Source organism: Cetorhinus maximus, chromosome 16, assembly GCF_964194155.1.
Source record: "Cetorhinus maximus chromosome 16, sCetMax3.hap1.1, whole genome shotgun sequence".
In the NCBI taxonomy this organism is placed as follows: Eukaryota; Metazoa; Chordata; class Chondrichthyes; order Lamniformes; family Cetorhinidae; genus Cetorhinus; species Cetorhinus maximus.
In genome coordinates this window covers 99,760,951-99,788,450 of record NC_135894.1, presented here as the reverse complement: position 1 = coordinate 99,788,450, position 27,500 = coordinate 99,760,951, and the positions used below count along the sequence as shown (strand labels likewise).

Here is a 27,500-nt window from a genome sequence, read left to right as displayed (position 1 = left end):
TTGAGCCTCTGCGGTTTTTCAATGCTACAACGATGGTGGCCATGTTTTTACTCACCTGAACCCCAAGCTCTAGAATTCCTTCCTTGATCCACCTCTCCACCTCTCCTTCCTCCTTTAAGAAGCTCCTTAAAAACTACCTCTTTGACCGAGCTTTGGTCACCTGTCCTAATGTCACCTTCTTTGGCTCGGTGTCCTATTTTCTTGTCGGCCCCCCTAATGAAGCACCACTTGAAGCTTAACTATGTTAAAGGTGCTATAAAGGAAACAAAACAGCATAAAACGTTAACCTGCACCGTAAAACCTTCTCAGCCAGAGCTCCGCTGGTTATTTTTTCGTTCCTTCCATCTCTTAGATGGTTCGCAGGTCCTCTTATTTTGATCAGATTCCCATTTCTTTTGGAGACTCCATATCTCCTTAAGCAGCCCTTAAGCTTTCCTTCCCTCCTCTCCTCCATCAGGATATGCGACAAATCGAGTCCCTGCCACCCTTCCCACTCCGCCGCTTGCTGCAGATGAACTGCATGAGGAGTGAGGATGGGGGAAACATTTGCAGGGCTATAGGGAAAGAATGGGGGTGGTGGTGTGGGTAGAGGAGTTTGAGGAGGTGGGTCCAGCGAGGTACCAATTGGATAACTCTTTTCCAAAGAGCTGGCACAGGCCCAATGGGTCGAATGGCCTACACCTGGATCATTCTGGGGAGGGTGGGGTGGGGGGATAGGGGGGCGGATATTTCCTTTCTCCTGGGATATGGCGCTGCGCTATATGAAATTCCTGCTAGTGCCTTTCCTTCCTTTGACCCCCCCTCTGCACTGGTCCATGTTAACAATTTACAGGAGAAAACGTTCAAAGGGAATTGCATTTGCACACTGCATGCTTTAGTGTACCAGTCAAAGACAGTAATGATAGAGTCTGACTGTGCTGGTGCTCCTGCGGAGTAAAAGCAGGGTCATGCGGAGGCCATCGTTATAAGCACTCTCTCTGATTTTATTTTCGCTGTTGCTGCAGCGGGGAAGCTGGATAAAGCCTTGTCATCTCACAGTTCCAGTCCGTCGCGTTTACTTGCTATTCATATGGAGTGACATGGTTCAGTGGGCAGCATTATTGCCCGCCTAGGATCGGCTTCTCCCACTGGGAGCGCATCCCCTCGCCTCCAGCAGGGTTAACGGTCAACAATTTTGTGACGCCAACTCGCTGATGCCTTTTGGGGGGGGTGGGTAGGGGGGGTGGGTAGGGGGGGTTGGGGGGGGCGGCGGTGCAGTGTTCAGTGAGGAAAGGAAATGCGCCCCTGAGCTTTGGAGAGATCGACAACAGCCCAGTCAGTGCAGGGTGCTGTGGGGTGGTGGGTGGTTGGCGGGAGGGGGAGAGAGAGAGAGAGAGAGAGAGGGGAGGGGGCAGGAGTAAATTAACACCAACCTTCCACACACAATACAAAGGAAATATTAGAAAGGGTGAGATGGTGTGGTTTGTCTGTGAATGTAGTTTTGATTCATATGTTTATTGGTGTGTGTATGTTTCTGTGAAAGCGTGTGTGTGTGTGTATATTTGTGTGTATGATTATGCCCATGTGAGTGAAAGAAATCTGTGTGTTCTTACTAAGGAACATACATGAACAGAAGAAGGTCATTCAGCAACCCCCCACCCCCCAAGTTGCTCTGTCATTCAGTTAGATCAAGGCCAAATTTGTGCACATATGTTTGCGTGTGTGTGTGTGTGTGTGTGTGTGCAGGTTTGTGTCTTGTGTGTAAATATACTATATATATATTTATATGATTGTGCATGTGTGGACATATATCTGTGTTGTACTTGAGCGTGTGAATAAGTGAATGAATGAGTGAATATATGCAAATAAATGTATCTATACATGAGTGACTGAACACGTGTGAATAAGGATGTGTGTATACATGCGTGAATGTAGGTGCTGGATGAGGGATAAATATTGGCCAGGAAACTGGGGAGAGCACGCGGAGCTCCTTTGAAATAGTGGCCTTTTGGATCTCTTCCACGTGCCTGAGAAGACAGGAGTAGAACACCTCATCCGGAAGACAGCACCTCTGACAGTGCAGCACTCTCTTCGATCAGCACTGGGAGTGCCGGCCGGGTGATGTGATCCAGTCGGTAACAGCCGTTGAGATACAGCTCAGCTGTGATGTAACAGAATGGCGGAACAGGCTCGAGGGGATGAAGGGCCTCTTCTTGTTCCTATGCTTCTTAGAAAAGGACACGAGGCCTTCTTTCACTATGGCGAGAAAGCGTTATTTTCTTAACCTAGTGCCTTATCATGGGCTGCTCAGGTAAGCTGGTAATGTATCATAATGCATATCAGTGAGAAACTGTTGCCATTCATCAATAGTTTCAGCCAGGAATCAGAAATACTCTTTAATCTTAGCAGGATTGAGCAGTGAGACCATTAGCGAAGACAATGGAGTCGGATTCGAGGCACAATGAATAGATAGATCAGGCCTTCTGTGTAATATATTGCTTTTTCCTCAACATGTAAGGGGTCAATAGACTATATATTAATAAGCACCTACCCAGCATTGCCTGGTGATCTTGAAGAGTGCATATTTCCTCAGCTATCATGTTAGCTCTTTGAAACTATTCAAGATCTTGCGCAAATAAACTAAATTATGAGAAATTAAATCTCTAGTCTCCAATCTGACCCTTGCCCATCATGCTCATTTTAAACCCCATTTTTACATTATAAATATCACTTTGGTCTGTACTTGTCTTAAGATTTTTTTCCCTCTTGTTGCTCCAAAACACTCGTTGCTTCCCCACCGCGTTAGGATGAGGGCTCACCGCAGCATCTCCCATGTCGATTTGCTCTTTCCTGGGGCTTCAAGGCTGTGAGACAGAACACTTAGGCCCAGGCTGGTGTTCCCAGCGCAGTGCTGAGGGAGTGCTACACTGCCAGGTGTCTCCTCTTTCGCATGAAATTTTAAACCAAGTCTGCCCCGTCTGCCCTTTCAGAGGGATGCAAGTGATCCCATTCTAATGATTTCAAAGAAGTGTTATGCCCTGGGCCAATAGCTATTCCTCTACCAACATCACACACAAAAAAAAACAGATTATCTGGCCACTATCACATCGTTGTTCATGGGAATTTGTGCGAATTGGCTGCCGTGCTTCCTCGATTACAACAATGGCGACACTTCAAATCACCTCAGCGGCTGTAAAGGTCCTGAGGTCGTGAAGGGCGCTATAGAAATGCAAGTCTTTCTCTTGCCTCCTTCGATTTTCTCTTGCTCCTACAGTATAAAAACCTTTTCAAAGGCGAACTTGGTGCCATCCTTCCTGACCCACCTGCAACACCCACTTCGTGCTGCCCCCTGATTTAAAGTTACTCTCGTCACTGCGCAAAGGAAGCCCAGATTCGCTGCCCAAGTTGGTGGTCCAGGCAGAAACTTTAAACTCTTTTAAAAAGTACCGGGATCTGCACCTAAAGTGCTGTAAGCTGCAGGGCTATGGGCCCCGGGTGCAGGAAGGTGGGGGATTAGAAAGTACACCTGGGTGTCCTCGGGCTGGCATGGACAAGAGGGGCCGAATGGCCTCCTTCTGTGCTGTAACTTTCCTATGGTTCTATGGATTCATCGTCTAAAACTTTTGCCTCAAGATGTGCTTCAAACGCTGAATTTGCACATGGGGTTGGTTAACCTCGACGAGTTGGATCGCTGCCACTGATCCGAGGAAACCTTGGCTCAACAAGGAAAAACTTGCATTTCTATAGCACCTTTCGCCTCCTCGGGATATCTTTACAGCCAATGAAGTGTTTTTTTTTTCAAAAATGCAGTCACTCTTGCAGTGTAGCAATATCAAGGTTATCAAGGCGGAGGAGGGGACACAAGAGTCATAGAATAATAAATGACACACAACAGGAGGAGGCTATTTGGCCCATTGTTCCTGTGCTGGCTCTTTGAAAGAACTAACTAATTAGTCCCATGCTCTACTCTCTCTCCACAGCGTATTTCCCTTTTCAAGTATTTATCCAATTCCCTTTTGAAAGTTAGTATTGAATCTACTTCCACTGTCCTTTCAGGCAGCGCATTCCAGATAATTGATAATTTGCCGCATAAAAAACAATCCTCATTTCTCTGCTGGTTCTTTTGCCAATTATCTGAAATCTGTGTCCTCTGCTGATCGAGCCTCCTGTCAGGGAAAAACAGTTTCTCTTATTTGATCAGATCTCTGTTGGATTCCCATTTAATCTTCTCCGCTCTGAGGAGAACATATCCCAGCTTCTCCAGTCTCTCCAGGTAAACAAAGTCCCTCACCCACCCCTGGTACCATCCTGAATCTCCTCTCTACTCTCTCTCTCTAGGGCACTGATATGCTTCCTGAAGTGTGGATGCCAGGGTTAGACGCGTCAACACAGGCCCCTGATTATTTTCCAGCGATGGTGGCCTGGAGAGGGAAGCATCTGTCATCTTCTTAATGGAGGGTAGGATCGGAACTGGTTAAGTCAGGCCTCATAGCCCTTCCCCTAACGGAGAAGAGAGGCAAAAAGAAAGTGATTAAATCAAAAGCTGCTTTGCAAAACCAAGAATGCTCGGGAGGAGGGGAAGGAAGGAAGGTGAAGGGTTAAACTCCCAACGATGTGATTAAGCGACTCTGATCCCTTTGCGGAGAGCTCTGTTGCCCTGTGTCCATCTGTCGCTACTCATTCCTGGTATTAATTAGAGCCTCCCAGTCAATGGGACAGAAAGCTGGACGCTGACATCAGATTAGTCACGCGGCAATGGTCAATCCTTTCTGCCTGCCCCTCTCTAACTCTCTAGCAAGTTCAAGTCTACTCATTTGCTCAGCTGGTGTGAGCAGGGGAGGAGGAGGCGCGGGAATAAAATGGTGAGACAGAGAGTGTTGTGTGTGCAGATCCATTGTCTCCCCAGCCTTAAAGACATTCCTTACTGGTCTGCCTTTTACAAACTCATCTGGTCCACTAATGTCCTTTAGGGAAGGAAATCTGCCGTCCTTACTCAGCCTGGACCTCCTGTGGCTCCAGACCCACAGCAACATGGTTGACTCTTAACTGCCCTCTGAAGCGGTCCAGCAAGCATCTTAGTTGCATCACCTGCCAAGAAAGAGTGGCTCAACACCACATCCTCAAGGGCAATTAGGGATGGGGCAGTAAATGCTGGCCTTACCAGTGACCACATCCCATGAACAAAAAAAGCAAAACCAAAGGATTACATTAAGGCTACAGCACAGAGATAGGCCATTCAGCCCAACTGCATCATCGGAGTGGCTAGGAGGCACCAATCTAAAGGTCAAATATCTAATTCATGCCGTCTTAACTCCCCTCAAGTCTGGCCCTACCTCCACACTCTCTCCCTCACGGATTTCAACGTTAACAAATCCCTGTTATTCTAATTCCTGTTTCTTTCAGGTCCTAGGGGCCTGGAAGCTTATGCCTAAGCAAAGAGGTACGGCGCAGGGAGGAGGGAGGGAGGAGGGAGGGTGAGGGGCCACAAGAGGCATGAGAGGCACGTGTATCTCTCTCATGGCCGACAGGCATCAATAAAGAAGGAACAAGTGTGGACAATGGGGAGGTCAGCTGGGGGTGGAGGGAGGAGGTGGGGGTGGGGGTGGGGGTGGGTCAGGCAGGCAGCTTCTTGCTTTTCATCGTCCTTCCAGCTCTCCGGCCCAGAGGCTCAGACAGAGACTGAGGGCAGCAGCTTGCACAAAGCGTCTCTGCACAAAGCAACAAAGCAGTTTTCTCCCCACCCCCCACCTCATCCCTGCCAAACCCCCACCAGCACCCTCCTCGCAGCTGCCAAGAGTCAATGGTGAGCATTGCTGGTTCCCCTCCCAACCCCCCCAGAGGGTGCGGGGGTGAGGGGAGGGGGACTAGTGGTCACCAAACCTTCAGAACTGGCCTAGTGTCTCCAGAAATTGGGGATTAATCTCCAGGACACTGCTCTGGTCAACAGCCAGGAGAAAACTCAAAGGGAGCATTTTGTTTTTTTTCTCATTGTCTTTGAATACTTTCATTTATTAGTTCGGAAAATATTGAGGGGCAGTGGGGGGAAAACTCCCATATGAAACTCCTATCCCACTCAATGTGGTTGATTCTTAACTGCTCTCTGGAGTGACCAAGCAAGCTACTCCATTGTATGGGAGTGTGCTACCACCCGCAGCATAGCTGACACCTACATAGTGTCAGACGGACGGCAGCAGTTCGAGAAGAAGGTCAGCCTCCACCTTGACGAGGTGATGAGGGATGGGCAGGAAATGCCAGTGTCAACCATACCCTGGGAATGAATTATTTTGAAAAAGGCTGATTGTCATAGATGAACCTTATCAGTGAATGCTACAAGGGTGTTTGTCTGTGGAAGCATTAGCGATGGGTAACACCCAGCAGAAGTGTGTGTGTGTGTGCATGTGTGTGAGTGCGTGTGTGTGAGTGTGTGTGCATGTGTGTGTGCGCACGTGTGTGCATGGCGAGGTGGGGGTGGGGGGATGGTGGGGTGGTAGGGCGGTGGTGATGTAAATTTAAAGCCATCAGGCAGCAGCGTGTACCATCTACAAGCAAAGCCTCATTAGACAGCACCTTCCAAACCCTCAACTTCTACCACCGAGAAGGACAAGGGCAGCAGATACATGGGAACATCATCACCTGGAAGATCCCCTCCAAGTCACTCACCATCCTGACTTGGAAATATATCACCGTTCCTTCACTGTCGCTGGGTCAAAATCCTGGAACTCCCTCCCTGACAGCACGGTGGGTGTACCTACACCACAGGGACTGCAGCGGTTCAAGAATGCAGCTCACCACCACCTTCTCAAGGGCAATTAGGGATGGGCAATAAACGCTGGCCTAGCCAGCGATGCTCACATCCAGGGGTTGAATTGTATAAATAAGAGAAACTATCGACAGCACTAATGACAGCAAACCGCTAGTTGCCAGGGGGGGCTCAGTAGATAACGATAAGGTGGGGGAACCATGGTTGATTTTAACCCCCTCCTCCGCCGACCCTGACCCTGCCCTCTCCTCACCTCACTGCACTCCCCACCGCTTAGACAACCAAAGCTCTTTGACTGATGACCCCAGCTAAGACCAGCAACCTCCACACAAAACAGTGACAAAACTTTTGGCCATTGAACATTGACCGATGAGGCAGGGGATTGTTAATTCCAATTGGATGGATTCCTGGAGGTTTCATCACATAATCTCCTGCTCCCTATTTTTTTCAACCTGGAATATGTTTTCTAACTAACAAACGGAAATCTTCAATAAAGACATCATTATTTTTAACAGCCTTCTGATTTGTTTTTGTCTCCTAGGTTTCACTCAAAGCATTTGTCTTGGATCCCTCTAGAGCAGTTGGCAACAAGGGAGGCTAGAAACGAGCTCTTCTGCCAATTGATTGAAATTGTAACATTCTGACAGCTTAAAATTCCAAGTCGTTTTAACGTTATGGGAAAATTTACGACTTCAGTTGTCTGAATCTCGGTTATGCTCCGGCGGGTGTCTTCTCCAAGTCATGGTGTCATTCAAGGCAAGAAGATGGAAGGAGGGGGAAGTTGGGGGAGGGGAGAATGGTGCAGAATGCTCTTATTATTTTCGCAATAAATTGGGAGGTGCAGATTCATGATCCTGACCTTGTCAACGCCTGCTTTTAATATCCATTAACTGTCAACTTGGGAGTAACTGCCAAGTTTTGTCATCCTCCTGATGCGGTATTCCACAACAGCTCATGTCCCTACCATCAGTACAAGGATAAAAAAAAAAATGCACAAGCAAGGAGGTTACACTGAGACTTCAAAAAAACTGGGTAGGCCACAGCGGGGGAACGATGACAAATCCTAGACCCTTCACTTTAAGATGACAAGGTCTTGGGGAAGGTGCAGAGGACCATTTACAAGATTTACTCATGGGTGAGGGACTTCCTTCAGTTTAGTGGAGAGACTGGAGAAGCTGGGATTGTTCTCCTTACAGCAAAGAAGGTTAAAAGAAAATTTAGTAAAGGTGTTCAAAATCATGAAGGGTTTTGATATGGGGTGAACCTGCCTCCAGAGGTAGGAGGGTTGGTAATCAGAGGACACAGATTTTAAGGTAGTTGGTAAAGATAGGGAGGAGAGTTGAGGAGACATTTTTTTAAAACTAGGTAAGTTGTGACCTGGAACGTGCTGCCTGAGAGGATGGGGGAAGCAAATTCAATAGTTACTTTCAAAAGGGAATTGGATAAATACTTGAAGACTGAAACGTGACAGATCTATGATGAAAGTACACAACAGCAGAAGTAAAATCTCTTTCAAAAAGTTGGCCCAGGCAAGATGTGCCAAAAGAGGTCCCTCTACACTGTTCCCATCAAACACTCCCGGGACAGGTACAGCACGGGGTTAGATACAGAGTAAAGCTCCCTCTACACTGTCCCCATCAAACACTCCCAGGACAGGTACAGCACGGGGTTAGATACAGAGTAAAGCTCCCTCTACACTGTCCCCATCAAACACTCCCAGGACAGGTACAGCACGGGGTTAGATACAGAGTAAAGCTCCCTCTACACTGTCCCCATCAAACACTCCCAGGACAGGCACAGCATGGGGTTAGATACAGAGCAAATCTCCCTCTACATTTTCCATGATGAGTAAAATTATGGACATGATATTATCTGTAAATTGAATATAAATCAAGGAGCGGTTTTTATTCACATTATCACTGAAGCACTGGAAGAGAGGTTTCCTGAAAGTCCATTCACACGTGGGACATGATACATTCCCGCGCTTTGGTCAGCACAGCCCTTGTTATTTTTCCATTGTTTTAATTTTTTGTCTCTGGATGTATTTTGTGGTGGGGTTGTTGGTTTCGGAGGGTGCATTGGTGGGTGGGGATGAGGAAACTCCTGGCCAACACACAGGTGGCTCGCTATGGCTTCTATTTATTATGATAATGAGGGGCATCCTGACATGCAATTAGCGGATTTATGACTCTGAGTGAATGAGCATGAAGACAGCCTGTATGTGCATCTTTGATAAGGTTCGAATTGGATGCTGGTGACCTTTTTTGGAATGTAATTCAAGGGAGGAAGATTATAAAACGCAGAGCAAAGTGACAGGTTGGGGGTGGGTGCTCAGGCAGCAGGGGGTGGGCGACTGTGGGGGACAGTCACATATGAAGACGGCAACACTGGCGAATGAGAGATGTTAGCAATGATGAACTGGAGGCCAGGCTCGATGGAGTTCGGTACAGCCTTCCGACGTCACTGTTGGTTCGCAGTCAGACACGAAATGCAGGCAAGGATTGGGGCCATCGGTAATTTCACCACCCCAACCCTCCTCCTTCCAGCCTTACCCTGTAGGCATTTGGAAGGAACGGGCAAGAATGTTGTTCACTTGTCGCTGAGATGCCCTCTCACTGGAGGTCAATCCCTTCCTGTTATTATCTTACAGTCGCTTGTTAGCCTAGAATTTGATTATTGCTGAAAATACATTGCTAATGAGACATGTTCCCGAAGCTTTTCATCTTGCACTCTTCAGGACAAATGCAAGAATGCCAAATTTCAAAGGGAAAACCATTTATACTAAAGGAGAAAAGGGTGCTGATTGGTTAGCACGTCGACTCTGACTGGCTGAGGTGTTCCCAGTTGTCAGAGTCAACTTGATCATTTGAAATTTGGCATTCTTGACTCAGAAAGGCTGTAGGATCGTTAGGTCAAATAGAAAAAATGTTTTAAAAACATCAATCACACGGACACAGTAGGGGGGAATTCTTTTGAGTTTAGGATGTGGACATTGAGTTGGGACATTTTAGAGGGAACTTTACCTGTCCTGGGAGTGTTTGATGGGGACAGTGTAGAGAGAGCTTGACTCTGTGTCTAACCCCATGCTGTACCTGCCCTGGGAGTGTTTGATGGGGATGATGAAGAGGGAGCTTTACTTTGTATCTAACCCCATGCTGTACCTGTCCTGGGAGTGTTTGATGGAGACAGTGTAGAGGGAGCTTTACTCTGTATCTAACCCCGTGCTGTACCTGTCCTGGGAGTGTTTGATGGGGACAGTGTAGAGGGAGCTTTACTCTGTATCTAACCCCATGCTGTACCTGTCCTTGGAGTGTTTGATGGGGATGATGAAGAGGGAGCTTTACTCTGTATCTAACCCTGTGCTGTACCTGTCCTGGGAGTGTTTGATGGGGACAGTGTAGAGGGAGCTTTACTCTGTATCTAACGCCATGCTGTACCTGCCCTGGGGATGTTTGATGGGACAGTGTCGAGGAGAATTTACCTTGATTCGTGGCCAGTTGTTAAGTGCATCAGCTAGTATGGTACTGAGTCATACGGGGCAGAAAGATCCCACGATCTACCTCTGCTCTGTGGCATTATGTGGTAGTTGCCTGCGATGTGCCTGGGCCAGGCTATGAAGAGTAATTCACATTTCTAATACTATGCAATGGGCCCCCCTGAGTGTCATACGTGGCAAAGGATGGCTCACCTGTGATAAACCCTGCATAGAGTCACAGTCACTATGGCACTGAAGGAGGCTATTTGGCCCATGAATTTGAGTGTCTTTGGTACAAAAAAAACGAAAGCCAAAACTGGAAGAAGTTGCATGCCTAGATGGCCTTTCACTACCTCAAGACACCCTGAACCTTTCTACAATAGATGAAGTGTTTTTGCTTTGGTCTTACTGTTGTAAGGTGGGAAAATGCAGAGGCCCATTTCTGCACAGCAAGATCTCACAAATAACAAGGTGGTAATGGTTAGATCATCTGTTTTTTTTTGGTGACATTGGTTGAGGGATACGTTTTGGCTCAGGATGCTTGGGAGAACCCCTTCTGCTGCTTGTCAAAATAGCGGCTGTGGGATCTTCACATTCACCCGAGAGGACAGATGGGACTCTTGCTTTAATATCTCGTCCAAAAGACAGCACCTCCGACAGTCCAGTGCTCCCTCAGCATTGGCACTGAGAGTGTCAAACTACTAGGCTATGTGCTCAAGCTTGAAGATACCATAGCGTTGTTTAGGTGTGTACCCTCTGTGAGAGTTAGTGTCTTCAGAGGCTAGAGGAAACAAATTGGAAAGGAATTTGATAAATAAAACACTAATCATTGCCTCGCAACTAGGCTATCGGGGGTCTATTAGCCTGACTGTATACAGTATAGAATCTCGCATGTCGAGTACAAGAGAAATCAGGTTTACTGCACAAAGAGATTGACATGGTTAATCCATCACACGAGACACCGAGTGTTCTGTCAGAGCCATTACAAGCCCGAGAATTTGTTATAAATCGGTGAGACAAGGATGCTCGTGGCTGTACAGGGCTTTCTCTTCATGGATCCCGGCCATTCGCTCTCAAAAATGTTTTGTTTAAGCCTCACAATGAGGCCACTGCTGAAACACATGACTCCACAGCCCTGAGCTTTGGGAAGATCACATGAGTCAGAGGGCAAACAAGGGTCAATTCAAAAAAAGAAACAAGCCACAACTTGCATTCATATAGCACCTTTAATGCAGTGAAACGCCCCAAGGTGCTTCACAGGAGCATTGGCAAAGTAAATTTAGCACTGAGCCAGATAAGGAGTTATTAGGACTGGTGACCATAAACTTGGTCAGAGAGTTACACCTTAAGGAGTGTCTTAAGGGAGGGAAGTGAGAGTGTGGTGGAGAGGTTTATAGGGAGGGAATTCCAGAGCTTAGGGTCTGGCAGCTGAAGGCATGGCCACCAATGGATGGGTGTTTAAATTCTGGAATGCTCAAGAGGATTCCAATCCAATTCTGCCTGGACTGGAAGAATACAGGGATCCGAGAGAGGCCTGGAGGAGACCAGAGAGAGGGAGGTATAAGGTCATGGGAGGACTTTCGAACAGAGATAAGAATTTTAAAATTGAGGCACTGATTGACCAAGAGGGTTGATGGGCGAATGGAACTTGGTGCGCGTTAGGAAGTTCCGACGAGGCACTTTACAGCCTTCCGGACTGAATATTGAGTTCAACAACTTGAGATCATGAACTCTCTCCTCCATCCCCACCCCCTTTCCGATCCCCCCTTTTTTCCCCAATAATTTATATAGATTTTTCTTTTCCTGCCTATTTCCATTATTTTTAAATGTATTTCCATCCATTGTTTTATCTCTACCTTTTAGCCTTTTTCGATCCCTTCACCCCACCCCACCCCCACTAGGGCTATCTGTACCTTGCTTGTCCTGCTTTCTACCCTTAATTAGCACATTCTTTAGATAATATCACCACCTTTAACACCTCTTTGTCCTTTTGTCTATGACATCTTTTGGTTATCTCCACCTATCACTGGCCCTCTATCCAGCTCTACCTGTCCCACCCCTCCTTAAACCAGCTTATATTTCACCTCTCTTCTATTTTTACTTAGTTCTGTTGAAGAGTCATACGAACTCGAAACGTTAACTGTGTTCCTCTCCGCAGATGCTGCCAGACCTGCTGAGTTTTCCCAGGTATTTTTATTTTTGTTTTGGATTTCCAGCATCCGCAGTTTTTTGCCTTTATTATATTGGAATAGTCAAATCTGGAGGTAAAAAAAGATGTGGATGAGGCAGATGAGCTGTGGCCGAGGGTTTGGAAATGGGTGGCAGAAAATGATTCAAGTGACAGACCCTTCATTATATTTAGAGGTTGCCAAACCCTTCCAGGGTTTGTCTGGAGTCTCCATGAGTTTCATCTCCAGGAAAGTGCCATAGTCAAAATCTGAAACAGAAATGCTTCTTTGGAAAAAAAAAAATTATTTTCCTCATTCTCTTTAAAGACTTTCAATTGTTTGTCAGAAAAACATTGGAGATGGTGGAACGAATGGCTGTGCAACTGGGTGAGGCGGCTAGGGGCCATTGACCCTGCGATGGAATCTCAAAGAATGTGTCCAATCCATGCAGGGGCTATGGAGATAGAAGAGCCAGTGACCAATGGCAGAAGTGCATTCGGTCGGAGGTCGGGAAGGTCTAGTGATGTCACCTCCTGGAACCCGAGCAGCCAGAGTTGGCAACTCTGTGCTGGTCTCCTGATCTGCACCGCGTCTAGTTCCGCTTGTCACAGTACGCGTGCCATCTTCACTAAAGGTCTGACATAGGTCCTGTCAACAGCCAAGGTAAGATTCAAGGCTTCCTCGGCTGCTGCTGTTGTTGACAGTGGTGTCATCGCAGGGCTAGGCCTTGACATTTGAGGCTGACAGGCACTGCCTGGCTGGTAAATTGATTGACCTTTTCTTGGTACCTTATCAAAGCCAGCGAGAGAAAGGAACCGTTTTGAGCAGCTGCTGTCATCTGATTGTACACGGGGAACAACAATGCAGGGAATGTGTTCACCAGCAAAAGTTCAGGCAATTGAGCATGCTTTACTGCTGCTCTGCTCTTGTATGTCTTGGTGTCAGCTCCTGTGCTTGTTCAATCTATATATATATTATATATATGATTTACTCCCCTTTGATACTGTATGATGTGTGCCTATGTACCAGTATCAGCTCCTGTATATGTACAACACACAGCGGGTGAAAAGGAACAATTGACTCCCATTGGGCAGAGTACGGCCTGTGTATGTCTCAGAGTCAGCTCCTGTACACACATATATACACAGCTTTAAGGTTGATGACTCTACCCAGTTTCAGTGCCACACTCGTGTTACAGCTCATTCTGTTCTCACTCCTAAGTGTCAGTGTCTCCATTGTCATGTTGCCTTTACACTATCCATTTTGCTATGGTCAGTTCTGAACTTGCCTCTCTTATGGCTTCTGAAACCACAATTCCCCTGTCCTGCGGGCTCTTCTCTCCACCCTCCATCCTGTGTGGAAATCAAGACTCAACACACCGTCTCCCCCTCTAACTCCTTCATCCCCTCATGAGGAATAGCTGCAGACAGACCCTGCCTCCCTCATACCCTGGGGCCTAGTCGTTTACCCATCTGGGCTCACCCCATAAAGAAAGGCCTCCGGGGCCCCAAGAGGGGTTTAATTCTCATCTCCCTCCCCCCAGCTCCACAGAACCCTCACCAAAAGAATGAGAGGGGAGAGGAGACAATACGTTCAAACAGAGTGTCTGAGATTCCTCCCTTCTTATTAAAGCCGCACTGCACAATCATAGGAGGAGAGCTGCTACTCTAATAAATCCATTACGTTCCACCTTCCCCAGCCCACTGAATGATGTGTGATAACTTCCCATCTAGCTTTGTCAGTCGTAGATCATAATTTATTAATACGGGTGCAATTATAAAATGACGGCCGCTTATTTTCACATGTTTAAGCGAGCTCCCCCCGATTGTCGGCAGTGGGTAATTGTGGCGAGAGGGCTGCCAAAATCCATCAAAGTCGCCCCCGTTCTTGAGCTGTCAAGACTGCTGACACTGACTGCAGTTAATGACAGGCCCTCGTCTCTGGACTGCTTGCTCAGGAGGCATCAGAACAAATGGACAGTGGCAGCGAGAAGGCCAAAGCGAAAGGTGGAGATAGCGTATTTATCAGAGACAGCGGCGGGGAAAAATCAATTTCTCTTAATCGAGCAAAGTGACATTTTAAGGTTTATGAGGCTAGGCTGCCTGGCTGTTCTGACTTGATTATGTGAGAAGGAAGATTAGCTGGTCAATGGTTTTGGGCTCAAGGTATCTTCATCTCCGCACCCCCCCCCACCACCAATCTCTCTCTTATTTCTTTCTATTATTAAATTACTATCTCATGAGGCCAAAGATGCCAGCAGGTTGTCCAGGGAGCAGGGCAGAGCCCTCTAAACCAGGCAGCTTGGCAGTGTTGACAAACGCCCTTGTGGTGAGATGTTAAACCGAGGCACCGTCTGCCCTCGGGGAAGATCCCATGGTCACCATTTCAAAGAAGAACAGAGGAGTTCTCCCCGCTGTCCTGGCCAATATTTATTCTTCCAATAACATCGCTAAAACACAGATGAGTTTTAAACCCCTCCTGGTGCCTCAGAGGCCTTTCTTTATGGGGTGAGCCCAGATGGGTAAGTGACTAGGCCAGGGTTTGAGGGAGGCAGGGTTTGTCTGCAGCTATTCCTCATGAGGGGATGAAGAGGTTAGAACGGGGAGACGGTGTGTTGAGTCTTGATTTCCACACAGGATAGAGGGAGGAGGAACAGTCCGCAGGACAGGGGAACTGGGGTTTCAGAAGCAATAAGAGAGGCAAGTTTGCTGTGCGCAAATTGGCTGCTGTTCCCTACGTTACAACAGTGACTACACTCCGAAAGTACTTCATTGGCTGCAAAGCACTCTGTGACATCCTGAACAGCAATGAGATAAGTGACCCGCATATCTGTTTTTAGTGATTTTAGTTGTGGGATAAATAATGAGCAGGGCACTGGGGACAGCTCCCCAGGTCTTCCTCGAAATAGTGGCTGTGGGGGTCTTTTACATCCACCCAAAGGGGCAGGTGGGGCCTCGTTTTAGCACCTCACCCAAAACACAGCACCTCCAGCAGTGCAGCTCCCCCTCAGTAATGCACCTGGAGTGTCAGCCTGGGTTCTGGGTTCCAAGTCGGTTGATTGAGACTTAAACCCACAACCTTCTGACTCCGAGTCAGTGCTATCCACTGAGTCACAGCAAAAAATGTGTTTTTGTTTTAAAGTTGAGATCTATAACTCCGCGCCCAATGACATGTGGGCATTAGTCAACAACAACAGCAACTTATATTAATGTAACAACTTTAATATAATGAAATGCCTCAAAGTGCTTCACAGGAGCATTACGAAACAAAACATGACATCAAGGCACATAGAGTGATGCAAAGAGGTAGGTTTTAAGGCGTGCCTTAACAAAGGAAAGCGGGGTTGAGAGACGGAGAGGGGTAGGGTGGGAATTCCAGAGCCTAGAACCCAGGAACTGAAGGTGTGGCACCCAATGGTGGAGCAATTAAAATTGAGCATGCGCAAGATGTTAGAATTGGAGGAGCACAAAAATCTTGGGAGGGGCGGGGGGCTGCTGAGGGGCTGGAGGAAATAACAGAGATAGCCAGGGACACGTCCATGGAGGGATATGAGTTCCAATCCTGCCCCACCCCCTAACCTTGCCACATACAGATTGAGACCTGACAGAACAACTGATCAGGTGCTGTCAAACGGCTGGAGTTGCCAACTCTGGTTGGATGTATTCCTGAAGGTTTCATCACATGACCTGCCTCCTGCCGCCCTACCCAGTCAATCAGCTCCTCTCTAATATTTTTTATCAGGGTGTCTCATGCCAGCACAATATGGCCATCTATACATGTGCACTGGTCTGGCAGGCATCACTCTCTCTGCTGCGCCCAAAACATGGGTATCGTAGACAGGAAATGTATGCAGCTCTTAATGTCTTAAGTTTTTAAAAATATTTTAAAACTACAGATGAATGGCAAAAAATGATTAAATAATTACATTTCCACTAACAATGTTCAAACAGACACGGGCTCAAAACACTAGCTGCACTCTCACCATGCCCAGACCCGGCTCCCCCTTCTAATATTTTAATGATATTGAATAATTGTCAAAGAGCCATCATTAACAATTCACAAAGAAAGAGGCAAGAAAAATATCGCTGATGCTGCAACTCAGGAACAGAAAATTCTGGAGGCTCTCAAAGGCAAGTGTCTCCAAGATTTTCTGTTCGTTAGTTTGATGCTTTCAGTTATCCACTTTACTCGTGTATTAAAATGGTGAAAAAGTCTTTTTTTTCTTTGACACTGAATGAATTTCAATGTAGCAGCATCGGGTCTATGAAATCCTGTTCTGCTGCCAGTCTGCTGCAATGTGCTGTGTGAGCCTGTAAAACAGACAGTGTGGTGAAGAAACAGTGGAACTGTGCACATGCGGTGTTGGCTGTAAACGCAGCCCTACTCCTATATCTAATAAACAATTTCGGTCTCCTTATTTAAGGAAGGATGTAAATGCATTGGAAGCAGTTCAGAGAAGGTTTACCAGACTAATACCTGGAATGGGCGGGTTGTCTTATGAGGGAAGGTTGGGCAGGCTAGGCTTGCTGGAGTTTAGAAGAGTAAGAGGCGACTTGATCGAAACATATAAAATCCTGAGGGGTCTTGACAGGGTGGATGTGGAGAGGATGTTTCCCCTTGTGGGGGAATCTAGAAAGATGGGGGGAGGTGACGGTCACAGTTTAAAAATAAGGGGTCGCCCATTTAAAACAGGGATGAGGCAAAAATTTTTCACTCAGAGGGTCGCGAGTCTCTTCCTGAAAAGGTGGTGGAAGCAGCGTCTTTGAATATTTTTAAGGCGGAGGTGGATAGATTCTTGGTAAACAAGGGGGCGAAAGGTTATCCAGGGTAGGTGGGATGCAGACTTCAGGTTGCTATCAGATCAGCCATGAGCTTATTAAATGGCGGAGCAGGCTCGAGGGGCCGAATGGTCTACTCCTGCTCCAAGTTCGTTCGTTCGCAGTTTTGTAAGCGGTCAAAGGAAATTAAAACAGTGGGTTTTCTCCAGGCTTTGCTTGCAGCATGGTCCTAGGAATTTAACTTTGAATCCCACATGCTCCAGTACAAACCTGGGTGAATCGGTAACTCTAAAGAGTGCAGAATACTTTTCGGCAGCTGATAGAGAAGTTGGGAGTGGACAGAGGGGCGGGATTCACGCCAGTATATTTCTCAGTAGAAGGAGGGGATTAGGCCTGTGTTTTTGGAGAGCTCTCAGACCAAAGATGATGGGAGCACAAGAGAATCTCAAATGCAATGGGACACTTCACCTTAAGGGCCCTGTTAACAATCAGTACTTAATGTTCAACAAGAACTTAATGTTCCCAACTGTAACTCTTAACACCATCTGTTAATAAGGCTGTAATAGGCTGCTTTAAATAATTAAAAGCATTTAAGAGAAGACGCCTTTAATCACGGGCTTATGGCCTTGGAGGGAATTTGTGTCTACGAGATGGTGACAGTCTGATCGTCTTGGCAGTCAGTACCTGTCTTCAGCTCAGTTGAGGATGCTCAGATACGCAGGCCAGAATTCCTGTTCTGGACGCAGTACACTAGGCACAGGGATGCTACCGGGTTAGGGGACGGAGGGGGGAGGGAAAGAAAACAGGGGAAAAATCTTGCCAAAGCTCCCGCTTCTAATGTCTGTCATTTGAACTCCATCCGACTCCATTCCCTGACTCTGTAAAGCGGCAGGGAAACAAGTGTGTGCACAGCAAGCTCCCACAAACAGCAATGTGATAATTTGTCAGGTAACCTCACTCTTAGGCGTTGGTTGGGAGTTAAATATTGGGCCTCAAGGAGAACCCTTGTGGCCATGGGATCTTCCACATCCAGAAGGCAGACGGGGCCTCAGTTGAGCATCTCTTCCAGATGACGGCAGCTCCGACAGTGCAGCACTCCCTCAGTGCTGGACTGGGTCCTGCCTGGATTTTGTGCTGGGGTGGGGCTTGGACTAGCAGCTTCCTGACCGAGAGGTGAGTGTGTTAACTGCTGAACAGGGACAGCCACAGCACAAGAACTAAATGATTGCCTATTAATTTCCGAGCTAAAACCTAGAGCCTAGTAATAAGGTTTTGTAATAATTCACTCAGCGCTTTGATTGAAGTGCCTGAATTGTGCAGTGGAAGCAGCTCAGACATCAATACATCTGTAAATGTCTCATGATCATCACATACTGCAAATTAACAGATGTTAAACAATGTTAGTAAATTTACATGCAATAAGACAACTTCCTATTGAAGGGCAGATTATTATTAAAGTGTTATTAAACAAATCTGATTTCTTTCCTACACAATTCATTCCATTTACCTTCCTTCTGAAAATTATCAAAACAATGATTTAAAAGGCTAAAGGAATGTTGTTCTTTATCTTAAGACAGCTGGGTGACAAAGCAATGTTCCAGCTGCATAAAGCTCTGGTTAGAGCCCATTTGGAGCATTGTATTCGGAACTAGCACTGCACCCCAACAAGGCTATATTGGCCTTTTTTAAAAATTCATTCACAGGATGTGGTCTTCGCTGGCTAAGCCAGCATTTATTGCCCATCCCTAGTTGCCCTTGAGAAGGTGGGGGTGGGCTGCCTTCTTGAACCGCTGCAGTCCATGTGGTGTAGGTACACCCACAGTGCTGTTAGGGAGGGAGTTCCAGGATTCTGACCCAGTGACAGTGAAGGAACAGCGATATATTTCCAAGTCAGGATGGCGAGTGACTTGGAGGGGAACTTCCAAATGGTGGTGTTCCCATGTATCTGCTGCCCTTGTCCTTCTAGATGGTAGCGGTTGTGGGTTTGGAATGTGCTGCCTAAGGAGCCTTGGTGAGTTGCTGCAGTGCATCTTGTAGATGGTACACACTGCTGCTACTGTGCGTCGGTGGTGGAGGGAGTGAATGTTTGTGGATGTGGCGCCAATCAAGCGGGCTGCTTTGTCCTGGATGGTGTCAAGCTTCTTGAGTGTTGCAGGAGCTGCACTCATCCAGGCAAGTGGGGAGTATCCCATCACACTCCTGACTTATAGATTGTGGACAGGCTTTGGGAAGTCAGGAGGTGAGTTACTTGCCACAGGATTCCTTGCCTCTGATCTGCTCTTGTAGCCACAATATTTATATGGCTAGTCAAGTTCAGTTTCTGGCCAATGGTAACTCCCAGGACGTTGATAGTGGGGGATTCAGTGATGGTAATGCTATTGAATGTCAAGGGGCAATGGTTGGATTTTCTCTTGTTGGAGATGGTCATTGCCTGGCACTTCTGTGGCGCGAATGTTACTTGCCACTTGTCAGCCCAAGCCTGGATATTGTCCAGGTCTTGCTGCCTTTGGACATGGACTGCTTCAGTATCTGAGGAGTTGCGAATGGTGCTGAACATTGTGCAATCATCAGTGAACATCCCCACTTCTAACCTTATAATGGGAGAAAGGACATTGATGAAGCAGCTGAAAATGGGGAGAAGCGCATATTCACAAGAATGATACCGAACTAAAATGGTTATATTACAAGGACAGGATGCATAGGCTAGGCTTGTTTTCTCTTGAATGTAAAGATTAATGGGTGATCTAACTGAGGAGTTTAATGTTAATTCTATTTAATTTTAAATAGGTGGTGGGCATTACTTGAATGGTGGGATTCACTTGGATCTCTATTGATAAACACAGACTGAAACTGTGGTTGTTGGGTTTGTAGGTATATTCCTATAACGTGTAACTCTGCAATTAAATGTAACAGTGTGTAAAGATTGGCTCCAGCTCTATCCTTCATCAACTGGCTTTCTGGAATGGGACATTTCAGATTATTAGGGTAAATGAAGATAAATTGGAGCAAGTCCAGAACACATCACAGTTAGGCCATTAGGTAACATTTCTTCACACAAAGGGTAGTGGAAATTTGGAACTCTCTCCCCCCCAAAAAAGCTGCTGAGGGTGAGGATCAATGGAAAATGACAATCTGAGATTTTTGTTTGACAAAGGATAATAAGAGTTACAGAAGTAAGGTGAGTGGATGAAGTTAAGGTATAGATCTGCGATGGTCTAATTGATGGAAGAACAGAAGGGATGAATGGTCTCTACCTTTTTCCTTGTTCCTCCTCTTTCAGGGGTACAGTTCCACATACACCTGGTGTCCCCTTGTCGCTGGGCTAAGTGGCTGTTCTAATTCTATGAACCTAACCAGTGAGAGCCTGTGGACTATTCAACCAGAAGAGCATGATAACCTAGTCCAATTTTATCTTCGCTTGTCACCACCACATGAATGAGCACTTTGCAATAGGCTTCAGTGGGCACTGAGGAGGAATGATGATTCTCTGTCTTTGTAACTCAGGGCACTGAAGGTCAATGGCAGTCCTGCTCTGAGATCAGCTGAATCATAAGATTTGCATTACTCAGTATCATGGCAAGCAGTGCATTCACAGTGAGGCACAGAGACAAACACCTCTTCCCAACTCTGCTCACCCTATTCCAAGAGACCAGCAGTATTGCCAGGATCAACTGACCATTTGACCCCGAGATGAAGTTCTGACCCCTTCCACTCCATCACCAAAACCACCTCACTTCTACCTCTGTAATATCAACCGTCTCTGCCCTTACCTTAGCTCATCTGCTGCTGAAAACCTCATCCATGCCTCTACTATTCCAACACTATCCTAGCCAATTCCCAACCTTCCAACCTCAGTAAATTTGACCTCATCCTAAACTCTGCTGCCCACATCCTAACTTGCAGCAAGCACCATTCACCCATCACCCACTGTACTTGCTGATCCCGGTCCAGTAACAACTCAATTTTAAAATTCTCATCCTTGTTTTCAAATCCCTCCATGGCCTCATTCCCTCCCTATCTCTGTAATCTCCTCCAGCCCCACAACCCTCCAAGATCCCTCCAATTCTAGGCTTTTGCATATCCCTGATTTTCCCTCACCGAGCTACTGCCTGCAGCTTCCTGGGCCCCAAAGCTTAGGAATTCCCGCCATTAACCTCTCCCTCTCTCCTCTTTTGAGTTGATCCTCAAATCCTACCTCTTTGACTGGCAGGGCAGGCTTGACGGGCCGAATGGCCTACTCCTGCTCCTATTTCTTATGTTCTTATGTTCTTGACTGTGCTTTTGGTCACTTGATGTAATATTATGTGGCTTTCTGTCAAATTTTGTTTGATAATTGCTTTTGTGAAACACCATGGGATGATTTTGCTGCATTAAGGGTGCTATATAAATGCAAATTGTTATTGATTTGGTGGTTATCTTTGTTGTTCCAGTAACATTGTCACCGTTAGTTTACAAATCAAAAGAAAATCTGGATAATCTGAAATACAAAATGCTGGAAGTGGACAGCAGGGGTCTCAGGAAGAATATAAACAAAGGTTCAGAGGATGGGTTCACTGTCTGGTGCCCTTGTCCCAAAACAAGTTCTCCCTCAATTTGGGTGCAGTTACCTGGACTGTCTGAGTGCTGTGAGATCTCCCTGAGAACAATATTTCTTCCTCCACAATCAGAACCAAACAGATCAGCTCATAATTCAGCTCATCGCTCTTTTGTGGGATCTTATACTGTGCAAAAATGATTGCTAAGAATGCCTTTGGTTTTCTTATTTTCTCTTTCTGTCTCTCTCCCTTTCCTCTTTTCCTTCTTTCCCTTTCATTGATAGGAGGTCTTGTGACACAGTGGGCAGTGTCCCCGCCTCTGAGCCAGAAGCTCTGGGTTCAAGTCCTACTCCACGGAAGGTGTGTTCATAATGTGGCCAAACAGGTTGGTCATCAACCTACAAATCCTCCCAATATGTCTCTGGCAGGCGGTAAGAGTGCGGGAGTCTCCTGGTCAGCCATGCTCGATGCTGAGTGGTGTCCCTCAAGCTATAGCCTCTGGCGACAGGCTAGTGACCTGTTCCAGGAAAATCAGAAACCTCTCCCTCTCTCCTCTTTTAAGTTGATCCTCAAATCCTACCTCTTTGACTTGCAGGGCAGGCTTGAGGGGCCGAATGGTCTCCTCCTGCTCCTATTTCTTATGTTCTTGACTGTGCTTTTGGTCACTTGACCGAATATTATGTGGCTTTCTGTCAAATCTTGTTTGATTATTGCTTTTGTGAAAACACCTTGGGATGATTTACTGCATTAAAGGTGCTATATAAATGCAAATTGTATTTGCACCTGCTTTGTCTGTCTCACGTGCCACTAGGCATGGGAAAAGTCTAAGTCACTCATTCCTCCACTCTCTCTATTCCTTTTGTCTTTCTCTTTCTTTCCCTTTTCCATTGTTTCTCTCGCCCTCCTCTTTTTGCTTCCTTCCCTTTCTTTCCTCTTTTCTTCTTCTTTCTCCTTCCCCTTTCCTCCCCTCTCCTCCCCTCTGGATGTTTTTTTTTTCTCTCTGTGCTCCCATTCCTTTCTGTCTTTCCTTTGCTTTCTCGTTTTGTGAATGATTTCTCCCTGTTCGATGCACACACACCCGACGCCCAATCCTTCCACTTCCAGTGAGGAGGATAATCTCATCAATTCACTGATAAAGAGAAATATTTTCCATTCTGTGTGGAGAGTTGCCTACTCGTAAAAAAGCAATTGCAAGAACAATGGCTAATAATGCTAATAGATTATAACTCCTGCCCGAGGCTGCGCTCCTAAGATTAAAAAAAATCCAACTCCACAGATCAGCTAATAATCTTAAAGCTGTGACATCCCACAGGACGAACAGGGAATTAACAATCTCAGTTATTAATTCCCTTCAGTGGTTTTAAAGTCACATAGAAAGCAATAACAGCACATACAGTGTGTCTGTCACAAATAACCCGCTAACTACTAAATGGATTTCCATCAATCTTTAAATGAGTGCATAACTTTATTAGCAAGATATTTCTCATCTAATTATATTATATTAAGGAAGAACATTCATTTGCACTGTCATGTGTGGGGTCAGGTCAAGACTGGTGAATTAGAATAATTTAATTTTCTATTTTTGAACAGCATGCCACCTCAAACAACCAATGCTCATTGCTTCACCACTAACCAGGTGCGAGAGTACTTAACATAAAGATCAACGGATTTACATTGCGCTCTCGGAGGGGTGAGGGCCAGCAGTGCTGGAGGCAGGCACCATGTGCATCTCAAGGCACTCTGCATATGCATCAAACGCTCCCAGAGCAGGCACAGCACAGTGTACAGAGTAACGTTCCCTCCACACTGTCCCCAACAAATGCTCCCAGAGCTGGTACAGCACAGGGTTAGGTACAGAGTAACGTTCCCTCCACACTGTCCCCATCAAACACTCCCAGGACAGGTACAGCACGGGGTTAGATACAGAGTAAAGCTCCCTCCACACTGTCCCCATCAAACACTCCCTGGACAGGTACAGCACGGGGTTAGATACAGAGTAAAGCTCCCTCTACACCGTCCCCATCAAACACTCCCAGAGCAGGTACAGCACGGGGTTAGATACAGAGTAATGTTCCCTCTACACTGTCCCCATCAAACACTCCCAGGACAGGTACAGCACGGGGTTAGATACAGAGTAATGTTCCCTCTACACTGTCCCCATCAAACACTCCCAGGACAGGTACAGCACAGGTTAGATCCTGGGTTAGGCTGGAAGGGAGGTGGGGATGGGTGACTGATGGGCACTGTGTACAGTGCTGCACGACCAGAAAGGAAACTTGGTGCTTTCGAGCATCGTAACCAAAGGAGCAGAAAAAAAAAATTCCAGTATGAGGCCTGCCTGGGAGCATTTTAACATTTGCATAAATTGAGCTGAGTTTGGAAAGCTCGAAAGAATTTGGAATGCTCACCCTGATTTATTTCAAGTTGTGTTCAAGCCTTGAAAATACCCCCCGGATCAGTTTGGTGAGCTTAATGTTTCATTACAATCGCAGTCAGTGATTGACTGTGCTCAGTGCTTCTGAGCAGCACCAGACCCTCCGAACTTGGGTGTCTGATTTGAAAGTTTGAGATTAAAGACACGCCACTTAGCAAATTTCATGGATCAAACCCTAATGCTCTACGAGAAGGGGAACAAAACACATTATGGGGGCTGGATAACAGAGTCAGCTTTGCAAATGGCCTCACAATGGACATGATACTGAGCTGTAGACCTGGGGGTGGGGTGGGGTGTTGGGGAGGGGGGGTGGTTGGTCGGGAAGGTTGAGTGTCCATCTCCATCACCCCGTGTCAAGGGCCGTCCCTTGCTGTATTGGCAAGGCCTAGGCCTGCATTCTCCTGTGGCTGTGGGCACAAAGTGGGTGGTCCAACCAGACAGATTGAAAAGTCTGAGTCAACTAAATAGCAGCAACAACAAATTGCATTTATATAGTGCCTTTAATGTAAGGACTTAGGAAATAGGAGCAGGAGTAGTCCATATAGACCCACAGGTGTGCTCCACCATTCAATCCATTTCGACTCCACTTTCCTATCCTCTCCTTTTGTTACCCTTAGTGCCCAAAGGTCTATCGATTTCATTTTTGAACATACTCAATGACTGAGCATCCACAGCCATCTGGGATAGAACGTAAGAATTAGGGGCAGGAGTAGACCATTCGGCCCTTCAAGCCTGCTCCTCCATTCAGTAAGATCATGGCTGATCTGGTTGTGGTTTCAACTCCACTTTCCCATCTACCCCCTTAATCCTCAATTCCCTTGTCTTTCAAAAGTCTGTCTATATCTGCCCTGAATAAATTCAATCATCCTGCCTCCAATGATTGTGAGGTGGAGAATTCCACAGACTAACAACCCTCTGAGAGAAAAAAAAATTCTCCTCATCTCCATCCTCTTATTTTCCAACTGTACGCCTTAGCTCCAGTCTCCCCCACAAAAGGAAACATCCCCCCGGTATCTACCCTATCAAAGCCCCCACAGGATCTTATACATTTCAATAAGATCACCTCTCATTCTTCTAAACTCCAATAGGTTTAGGCCCAACCTGTTCAATCTCCCTTCACAAGGTAAGCCACTCATCCCGGGAATGAGTCGAGTGAACCTTCTCTGAAATGCTTAATATGCAATTATATCTTTTTTCTAATAAAGAGGCCAAAACTGTACATAGTATTCCAGATGTGGTCTCACCAAGGCCCTGAACAGCTGCAGTAAAGTGCAGGGAAGTGTTGTTGCAACTGCACAAGGCATTGGTGAGACCACACCTGGAGTACTGTGCACAGTTTTGGTCCCCTTACTTGAGGAAGGATGTAGTTGCATTGGAGGTGGTTCAGAGGAAGTTCACTAGATTGATTCCAGAGATGCGGGGCTTGTCTTATGAGGAGAGATTGAGCAGTTTAGACCTATATTCGCTAGAGTTTAGAAGGATGAGAGGAGATCTAATTGAGGTATATAAGATGCTAAAGGGGATAGACAAAGTAGACGTGGAGCGGATGTTTCCCCTTGTGGGGCATTCTAGAATGAGAGGCCATAGTTTTAGGCTAAGGGGTAGTAGATTTAAATCAGAGATGAGGAGGAATTACTTTTCTCAAAGGGTCGTGAATCTGTGGAATTCACTACCTCAGAGTGCAGTGGATGCCGGGGCGCTGAATAAATTTAAGGAGGAGATGGACAGATTTTTAATTAGTAACGGGTTGAAAGGTTATGCGAGAGGGTGGGAAATTGGAGTTGAGGCCGAAATGAGATCAGCCATGATCGTATTGAATGGTGGGGCAGGCTCGAGGGGCTGAATTGCCTACTCCTGTTCCTAGTTCTTATGTTCCCTCCTTTTATATTCCTTTCTCCTTGCAATAAATGCTAACATTGCATTTACCTTCCTGATAACTCCATGCACCTGTACACTAACTCTTTGTGACTCATGTTCCAGGACACCCAGAACTCTCTGTCCCATCGAATTCTGGCAATCTCTCCCCATTTAAATAAGATGTTGTTTTTCTATTCTTCCTGCCAAAGTGGAAAGTTCACATTTTCCCACATTAAGCACCATCTGCCAAATTTTTGCCTGCTCACTTAACTAAATTAATTAATTAAATTAATGAATTAACTAAATTCCAAAGCTTGATAGCGCTCCAAAGAAATTACTGCTCATCTAAGGCCAAAATGGCCAATCCCCTACCCTGAGATCCAATTCTGGACTCTCCAGTCGGGGTCAACAGCCTCTCAGCATCTGCCCGCTCAGGCCCTTGAAGAATTTGGTCCAGTTAAATGAGGTCACCTCTCATTCTTCTGAAGTCGAGAGAATATAGGCCCATTGTACTCAATTTCTCCTCGTCGGGCTGTCCTTATATCTCTGGAATCAATCTAGTGAATCTTTGTGGCACCCTCTCAAAGCTAAGTATATCTTTCCTTATGTAAAAAGACTTAAAACCGCAAAAAAGTAGTACAATGTCACAAGGCTGTTCCCAGGGGGCACTAACAAACAAAATTTGATGCATCAGGAGATATGAGGACATGTGACCAAAAGCTTGGTCAAAGACATCGGTTTTAGGAAGTGTCTTAAGGGAGGAAAAAGAGGGGTGGAGAGCTGTAGCAAGAGAATTCCGGACCTTAGGGTCTCAGTAGCTGAAGGCATGGTGGAGCGATGGAAATCGGCTAGTCTTCTGCTCGGGGGTCGAGAGTCAAGCTGACAACCTGGTCACCCGTAAAAACACAAAAGCCTTTGTTACAGAAACGTACCAGGGGACAAAACAGGTCCATTACAGACCAACAAATCTAAACATCGACTGTGGGGAAGTGAACGGGAGGCGTTATTCTAATTTCAGCCAAGAATCTTGCTCTGGACAGGCAGCAGTGGAAGAAGTGGGTAGCCTTCTTGGACCCATTAGGATGGACACTCAAAGGTAGAATTTGGTTAGCGCCCAGACATAGGGCCTGGAAAAAAGCCCCCGAAGATTTCCAGCAACTCGCGGCAGCTGTCTCGTCAACTTTGGGGGCACTTACATGTGCTAAGACATTGTTGTTGTTGAAGGTGTGGAGAGAACGTGGGGGGTGGGGAGAGGGGGTAACGTACGAGTTAAATGCAGCAGTGATGCCCACAACAATAAGACAATCTGCTGGGTGAGGTTGCAAGGGGTTACCGGTCCAGGCAAGAAAGTTGGAGCCTTCAGGACAGGATGAGAGGAAGTTGGCGGGAGCAAATAAATCTGGCGGCTCTTAAGGGTCTTTCAAAGTGCCTTAATAATGAGGCAGCAACTAGAGTTTCTGAAGCCCTTGAAAAGTTCAGACAAGACTCCCACGATAAAAGTGGTAACCTTAGTA

At 46.4% G+C, this 27,500-nt stretch overlaps 1 protein-coding gene and 1 long non-coding RNA gene across 2 annotated transcripts in view; both read right to left on the bottom strand.

Moving 5' to 3' along the window:
* The window catches only part of LOC144691852 (uncharacterized), a 115,572-nt gene extending 88,720 nt beyond the window's left edge, over window positions 1–26,852 (bottom strand). Inside the window, exon 1 of the long non-coding RNA XR_013579226.1 lies at window positions 26,789–26,852. This is a non-coding gene — a long non-coding RNA (uncharacterized LOC144691852). The remainder of the gene's footprint in view (window positions 1–26,788) is intronic.
* robo2 (roundabout, axon guidance receptor, homolog 2 (Drosophila)) overlaps window positions 1–27,500 on the bottom strand; it is a 1,135,129-nt gene that overhangs the window by 423,762 nt on the left and 683,867 nt on the right. The window lies entirely within an intron of this gene.